Source organism: Miniopterus natalensis, chromosome 3, assembly GCF_054644295.1.
Source record: "Miniopterus natalensis isolate mMinNat1 chromosome 3, mMinNat1.hap1, whole genome shotgun sequence".
In the NCBI taxonomy this organism is placed as follows: Eukaryota; Metazoa; Chordata; class Mammalia; order Chiroptera; family Miniopteridae; genus Miniopterus; species Miniopterus natalensis.
Window position 1 is genome coordinate 64,873,096 of NC_142083.1, and position 8,651 is coordinate 64,881,746.

Sequence of the window (8,651 nt, forward strand, 5' to 3'; positions counted from 1 at the left end):
TAAATAAACCATTCACGGGAAAACCCAAAGGAGAGGATTAGAGTCTGACAATTCACAATTCGTTTGGAAGGTGTTTGCCAGGTAAACTGTTGCTATAACCAGGCTGCTGAGGGGGCAGATATGGGAAGGGAAGAGAGCTTCTCACTCATTTCACCCACAGTTCTTCTCAATTTAAGGCAATGAATGAAATTCAATGGCAAACTGCATTGACTGAATATTGGGATATCTACCTACAAACTTGATCTTTTTGGTTAACTTGATTGTGCTAATCATCAAAGTAAGGAAGATTAAATAAGACAATGCAAAACTCCTTTTTTAAAAAAATCCTCAAAACCAAAGCATTAGTATAAAGCTCATTAACAGTCTTGACTCATCCTGATATACCCAAAATATACATACTGAAAGACAGGAAGGTAACATTTTCTCATAAAGTTTATTCAGAAATAAGTACATACAAATCCAAACAAAATGTTGTAATTCAAACTGAGCTGCTAAACACTTATACATTTCTCTATTACAGTTTCTCTAAATCTTTATCTAGAATTTGACAGGATACAGCGTGTAAACAGTAATTTACCTATGTCTGAATTCTTTGCCAGAAACTATTTAAAGGAAAGTAACTTGAGCTTTTTTGATCTGGTTGTTGACATTTCAAATGTGAAAAGGAGCTCACTCTGTTACCCTACAAAATATTGTTGGATATGTGAAGACTGATTAGTGGAGAGAAAATAAAGCCAGAAATGTTTAAAATGGCCTATAGAAAGAAAGCATAAAAACAACTGAGTTCTTGCCAAAGAATTCAGCAAATTAAGGAATTCCTATATTTTATATGTATCTTTAGCTAAATTTTAATTGTTAATTTGTTGTATAAATATTCTCTTCATCATGTTATACATAAATTTTCCACTAACATTTTTCATATTATCCACTTTCCCCATAGTCTCAGCTCTACATACCAGAACACAGAATGTCGACTACAAAATAAAACTCTGAGATAGATTTGTTGAGAATTAAAATGAAGTTATAAGTAGTGGCAGACTACTCTCTTCAAAATGACTATACATTTGGGAATTTCTATAACACTGATTTGAAATGCTTATTTCTATTGTCTTTAAAAATATCTGCAATTATCAGAGCTGATATTGGATCCGAAAATAAAACACGGTTTCTGGAATTATATTTTTAAATAGCGATAAATAGAAATAGCTATAAATATAGGCATAAATAAGCAATGTTTGTTCTGCTAGAGGGTATTTTATTCAGTAGCCTTCACTACCATTATGTGATCGGAGTTGCCATTAGTGAAGCTATGGATTCACCATGGAGCTGTGTTTGCCATGTAGGGATGCAGTAGGTCAGGAGTGGAACTAATTCTGGATGATGAGAATGTTAATAAAGGAGGGCACTAAAGAGCGGTGAAGTTCATAACAGCAGAAACGAAAATTCAAACTAATTATAGAGGCGCTCACAGCATGTATCTGACTTCAGATCCCTAGGACCAGCTTATTAAGAAAGATCCACTCTCATTCTCAGCGTCACAAAAACACTCTGAAGTTTTACTTTATATCAAATAATCTTAACAGAAATGGTACTAATATTTGACATATTTTTATGTAACAAAGATCACTACTGATGGAATAATGGTCAAAAAGATGTGTTTGAGTTCCCTAGGATGATCCCATGAATGTGTTCATGTCCAGACAGCTCTTTCCACGGAGAAGAGCAGACCAAGAATGGTGAGGGGTGTGCTCTCCTCAACTGACTCATTACCTAGACATGATCAAGATCAACACAAGGATATTAGGAGGACTACAGGTCATCATGATATTAATGGCTGACCAAAATTAGTAAAGTAAAAGAACTCAAACCAAAGGAGGCCTGTGTGTGTATATGTATAGGTAATAGATGGTAGATGATAGATATGTATAGATAATTGATAGATAATTTATTTGTTTCATTTTCACAGAACTTGGGGAAATGGTGTCCCCTAAAATTTAATTTCCCAGTTACCAGCATGCCTAACAGAGCTCTGAAAGATTTCTGTGTGATTTTTCAATTTAGCAGGACAATTCCTCCTTACTCCATAAAAACTCCTGCAGTGAATGTCCTTTACAAGTTTATTGAAAGTGTGTCTCTTCTAAAATGCTTATTAATTGTGGAAATATGTATATGTGTGTGGGTGTGAGTATTTAGATGTTTTCATGATAGAATAATGAATATAAAATTCACAATAGTGTTTACTTTTGGAGAGGCTGTTAAGTGACTGAACTAATTTCACAGTAGTTGGAAGATAGATGCTGCTCCAGCTCATGTGAACATTGTCTCAAACCAGCCTCCCTACCACCTCTCATCTGCACCTCCCCTCACTCAGGTGTATTCAAGATCCAGGAACTAAGGGTTGCCCTCTTTAGCATAGCAGCGATCTCCAAAGTCGACTCCAGAAGTTTGGCCAGCATCAGCTCTCTTCGTGCCTCTGTTCTCCTGTTGGAAAATTTATCACCCTTAGGTCTACTGTATATTTTTTGCTAATGTTTTATTTCTAGGGTTGGAGTATAAATTTATGGGTGTTTATAATTATATTATGAATTAAACATACATCAAATAAAAAAAGGGAAAGGGGGCCAAAAGACAAGTGGACAATTGAGCATTCTTCTATATTTGTGAGTTTTTTCTAAGCTTTATGACTTTTTGCATAACAGGCTTTAGTTCCTCTTCTACTTCTAACTGGGGCCCAGCCAGAAAATTTATCCTGCATGTTTTCCTGGGAGATATAATCCTCACTGACATCATCAATACTGGGAGTGCTGCCGAGGGAGTGAGATTCAGTATTAATCATTATTAAATGTAGAGCATGGACTGCATACTTTGGATTACCTAACACACAGGAGACAAGATCTCTGGCCTACGGATGTGCATAAAGCTTCAATTAGGGAGACAGGCAAATTCAGTTGATGGATAGAAGAATCTGTGTTCTCTCTGCTGGCTGCCTAGCTGTTTCTACTCACATCCTGGTGAAACAGAAACAGGTCACTATTAATCCTGGTGGAGAACTTGGTCAAAGAGCTGTGTTTTTATTGTTGTTTACTTTTGTTATCGGGTTGCCCACATGTAATGTATTTCTACACCTTACATTTTTATACCTTTTAAGAAACAATTTTTTTTTTCAGTTACAGTTGACATATATTATACTAGTTTCGGGTGTACAACATAGTGATTAACATTTATATAACTTACAAAGTGATCACCTCCATAAATCTAGTACACATTTGATTCCATACATAGTTACTACAATATTATTGATTGTATTCTCTATGCTGTACTTTACATCCCTGTGACTAAGTTTATAACTGGCAATTTGTATTTCTTAAACCCTTTCACCTTTTTCACTCATTCTCCCAACCTGCCCACCATCTGACAACCATTAATTTGTTCTCTGCATCTATGAGTTTGTCTGTTTTGTTTGTTTACATTTCATTGTGGTTTTGATTTGTATTTCCCTGATGATTAGTGATTGAGCATCTTTTCATATGTCTGTTGGCCATCTGTGTGTCTTGTCTGGAGAATATCTATTGAGGTCCTCAGTCCATTTTTAAATTATTTGTTTGTTCGGTATTAAGTTGTAAGAGTTCCTTATATATTTTGGATATTAACCTCTTCTTGGATGTATCATTGGCAAATATCCTGTCCTATACAATAGGTTATCTTTCATTTTGTTGATGGTTTCTTTCACTGTGCAAAACCTTTTTTTAGTTTGATGTAGACCCATTTGTTTATTTTTTTCTTTGATTTACCTTGCCTGAGGAGACATATCCAAAATAATATTTTTAAGAGTGATGTCAAAGAGTTTATTGTCTTCTTTGTTCTAAAAGTTTTATGATTTCAGGTCTTACATTTAAGTATTTAATACATTTTTAGGGTTTTTTTGTATATGGTGTAAGAAAGGGGTCTAGTTTCTTTTTCTTTTTTGCCTGTATCGGTCCAGTTTTCCTAGCACCACATAGTGAAGAGACTGACTTTATCCCATTGTATATTTTTGCCTCCTTTCCTTAGATTAATTGACTATATAAGCATGGGTTTATTTCTGGGCTCTCTATTCTGTTCCATTGATCTATGTGTCCATTATGTACACATCATACTGTTTTGATTACTATGGTCTTATAGTATAGTTTGATATTAGATAGCATGATACCTCCAATTTTGTTCTTTCTCAATATTTTTTCGGACTTTGTGGTCTTTTTAGGTTTTATATAAGGTTTTAGGTTATTTGTTCTAGTTATGTGAAAAATGTCATTAGTATTTTGATAGAAATTGCATTGAATTTGTAGATTGATTTGGATGTTATATACATTTTAATGACATTAATTTTTCTTATCCATGAGCACAGTATATCCTTCCATTTGTTTGTATCTTCTTCAGTTTCTTTCTTTAATGTCTTATAGTTTTCCAAGTATAAATCTTTTACCTCCTGGTTTAAATTTATTCCTAGATATTTTATTCTATTTGATGCAACCATAAATTGGAGTATTTTCTTAATTTCTCTTTCTGACTGTTTGTTATTGGTTTATAAAAATGTTAACAATTTCTGAATATTAATTTTATATCCTGCTGCTTTACTGAATTCATTTATTAGTTCTAATAGTTTTTTGGTGAAATCTTTGGGATATCATGTCATCCAAACATAACAGTTTTACTTTTTTCTTTGCAACTGGATGCCTTTTATTTCTTTTTCTTGTGTGATTGCTGTGGGTAGAACTTTTAATACTATGTTGAGTAGATGTGGTGAAAGGGGCCATCCTTGTCTTGTTCCCGATCTTAAAGAAAAAGGTTTAAGCTTTCCACCATTGAGTATGCTGTCAGCTGCAGGTTTGTCATATATGACCTTTATTATGTTGAGGTATGTTCCCTCTACCCCCATTTTGCTGAGAATATTTATCATAAATGGATGTTGGATTTTGTCAAATGCTTTTTAGGCATCCCTTGATATTATCATATCCTTTTTATTCCTCATTTTGTTTGTGTGGTGTGTCACATTAATTGATTTGAGGATATTGAACCAACCTTACATCTCAGGAATAAATCGCACTTGATTATGGTGCATGACCTTTTTAATGTATTGCTGAATACTGTTTGCTAATATTTTGTTGAGGATTTTTGCATCTATGTTCATCAGAAATATGTGAACTTAGAAAAGGAATCATAAATAAGACAGGGAGTGTAAGCAGAATAGAATAGAGAAGAAAGATATACAGAGATGTGTAAGCTACATTAAGAGGGCTCAAGGTTTCCCACTGTAGAATGGATGCACATTCATTCTCTTTAAATATTAAGTTAATGTTTAATACCCCCTAGTGCTCATGTTTGGGGGGAAATCCTATGGAAAGGACATAAAATTACTGCACCCATTTTATAAAATAATTGGTTAGTAGGGAATTTTAGTGACTGGGGTCATGAGGAAAGGTAGCAATTCTTTAGCTGGGATAAATACATGACTATAAGAGTACAATATTACACTTGTGATTGGATGACATTAGGCCAGAATATCAAAGTTCAGAATATTGAAATACAGGGTGGGGCAAAAATAGGTTTACAGTTGTGAGTACCTGAAACACAAAGTTTATTCTTATATTATCATTTATTAATTATTGTATTATTTTCTATGTGAACAACTGTAAATCTCCTTTTGCTCCACCCTGCATATAGATGCTTTCTGAAGACTGCAGTTAAACATGAAAATCTCATCACACACATTCACTGCAAATTCCACCAAAATGTCAGAGAACTTTTGGAAAGCAAAAATTTAAAAAGCACAAACAGAATGGAAGAGGCAAATACAGCAACACAACACTGAAAAACAGAAAGCATTTGGATGAATGGTTATTCTGTGGGCCAAAGAAAACTATAAATTAGCCATTCGGGAGGCCAGCTACAGGCAGAGTCATGCTATAGAGCCCTGGGAAAAATTAGGAATTGAAGGCAACAGGTACAGCTGATAACAGAGGAACAGGTGACGCCGAAAACAGGTGTCCTGTTTGAAAACCTCCACAATTACATTCGAGAATGGAATATCATTGAAAACAGGAGAATTCAGTAAAAGTCAATATATTAAATGGTGGTGTCTCTGGGCCCCATATTTCACTGGACTCTGAATGTTGGCAGTCCAGTTTATAGCACAGGGTAAGAGATTGGAGCAGGGGTTGGAAACAATGGCCTGCTGTCTAATTTTATAAAGTTTTATTGCAACAACTCCGCATCCTTCATCTGTCTATTGTCTATGGCTGCTTTTGTGCTAAATAGTGAAGTCGAATAGTTATGAAAAAGACCATACAGCTGATAAAGCATAAAATATTTGCTATCTGGCCTTTTATAGAAAAAAGTTTGCTGACTTTTTAGACTAATGACGCATTTCAAGGAAACTGGGACAAGAGACAAAATCTATAGATTTAGAGTTTCCAAATAAAATGGTCAAGCAATTTTATCCTACAGTAAGACCACCAGTCCACAAAGCCCAGCTATGCAAATAGAATTGATATAGATTTTTGCAATGCTTCACTTCCCATTAAATATAAAGGAACAGCCAAGGGTTACCAGACATTTAAGTGAAGCCTCTAACATTAAATACAAAGATTAGGGGAAAAGAAACAGGAAAAGAAAGAGAGAAATCAAAATAAAGAGTCAGTGAAGATAGCAGAAGAAAACTCCAAATTATATAAAGAAAAGCAAATAAATGTATATATATATATAAACTAAACTGCATTGATTAAAAAAGAATAGGAGCTATACAAAAAAGGCACTCAGATAAGAATTTTTTTTTTGAAAAAGTGTATACAAATATACAATAACAGAAAAAAAAGATCAGAAGAAATTCTAAAAGGTAAAGTTTTTTTTTTTTTAAATCTAGAAAGTCGAACAACAAAGAGAGTAAAGTATCAAATACCTAATTCCAGAAAGTTCCTAAGACAGAAATACTAATGTTTCCCAACTGAGAGGAAAAACTGACTGTTCACCACAATGTAAGAAAATGTTCATATTTTTCCTAGGGTTCTGATACAATAGCTGATTAATCAGCAAGTCTCAGCCTTTTAAAGTGAGCAGAATTTACATAATAAAGATTTTGGAAAAAGCAGTACTGTATCTGGTCAGTATAACCAGTTTTTGTTCTAGTAATCTGATTTATAGATGAGTTTTTATTACAAAGTCAAATTCTTTATCAAATTGAGAAAATGGCCCTACAACTAGTCCAGTGGCTCCTCAGTCCACAGGGCATTTTAGGATATTTAAGGATAGCTCTGTCTCCTCTGAGCAGTATAGCGGTTTGGTCCCAGGTAGTCACAGCAGGTCTTAACTTTTCAAAAGTAACCCAGGAGAGTTCATTTGACCACAATAGTACTTTTGTGGTACTAATAGTACTGTTATCTCAAAAGTATGGCAAACATGAATATGAAAAGTGATTTAACTTTTTTTTTCTTCGTTTTGTACTTTATAGAGATAAAATTCAAAGCATTAACTAGTGTCTAGTTAATGTTTTTAGTGGTCTTACTTTATTAGGTTTATCTGCAGTAATGGAGAATTTTTCAAAGCCAAACTGGAAATATGAGTTGCGTAAGAGCTCGATGACTGGCTCTTAAAAAATAGTCAGTTGAAATGTCTCGAAACTTAGACTTGGTCACTTTGTAAACACTATTACTTTAGCATGTTTAAAATTAATCCATAAATATCTGCTCATATCAGCTTATAGTCTGTTGTATTGACATTAATAGCTTTACATTTTCCCAGGTAAAAACACATGAAATCCTTAAATAAATCTTGAAATCTCCTTTGAAACCTTTCCTTACTTTGATTCAATTTTCAAATCCTTTCGTTTACAACGTCACTCATATTCGCACATTCCCCTCTATTGCCAGAGCTTCTACTTTAGGTCAGGCTCTAGTCACTTCATCACCAGGCTAACACAGTAGGAGGCTGAGAGGTCTTTGTGTTCTGAGCCTCTGATCTAGTATATCTGGCAAGGTAATTACATGGAGTCGCTCCTTTGTTCAAAATATTTCGGTACTTTCTAGTGCCTTCTGAAAATGTTCAAAACATTATTATGGTAGTAAGCATGTTATCTGACATCAATATCTAATTATGACTCTGTATATATAGGTACAAACACACACACACACACGCGCGCGCGCGCGTGAGCCTCTCAGGGTTAACCGACCTTCCCTTGCTCTTCCCGTTATCACCTTCTCTTCTAGAGAGCTCTCTCTTCTCATTTTGTTAATATTACACAGGCCAAGATACAATGTAAGGATTGCAAATGATCTGCAGGTCAGATATGAGCTTTAGATATATTTTGTTACACTGATTGTGTGTGTGTGTATAATTTATGAGTTTATGTATACAATATAATCAGAGCATATATTATATATAATTTTACAAATATAAATATGTTACCATATTCATACACATAAAGTTTTATAAAACAAAAGGACAGAGATTGCACATAAAATTCAGATTTGTGACTTTTCTTAAGAAATCAGAAGCTTTTGCCACGTAAGGATCTGTATACTACATGGTAATAATCAGCTAGAATTAAGAAAAGGTTTTCCCCTTAGAAAAGAATGCACACTCTCAGATTTCCCCTAGTCTCTGCCACTCCCCTTTATCTA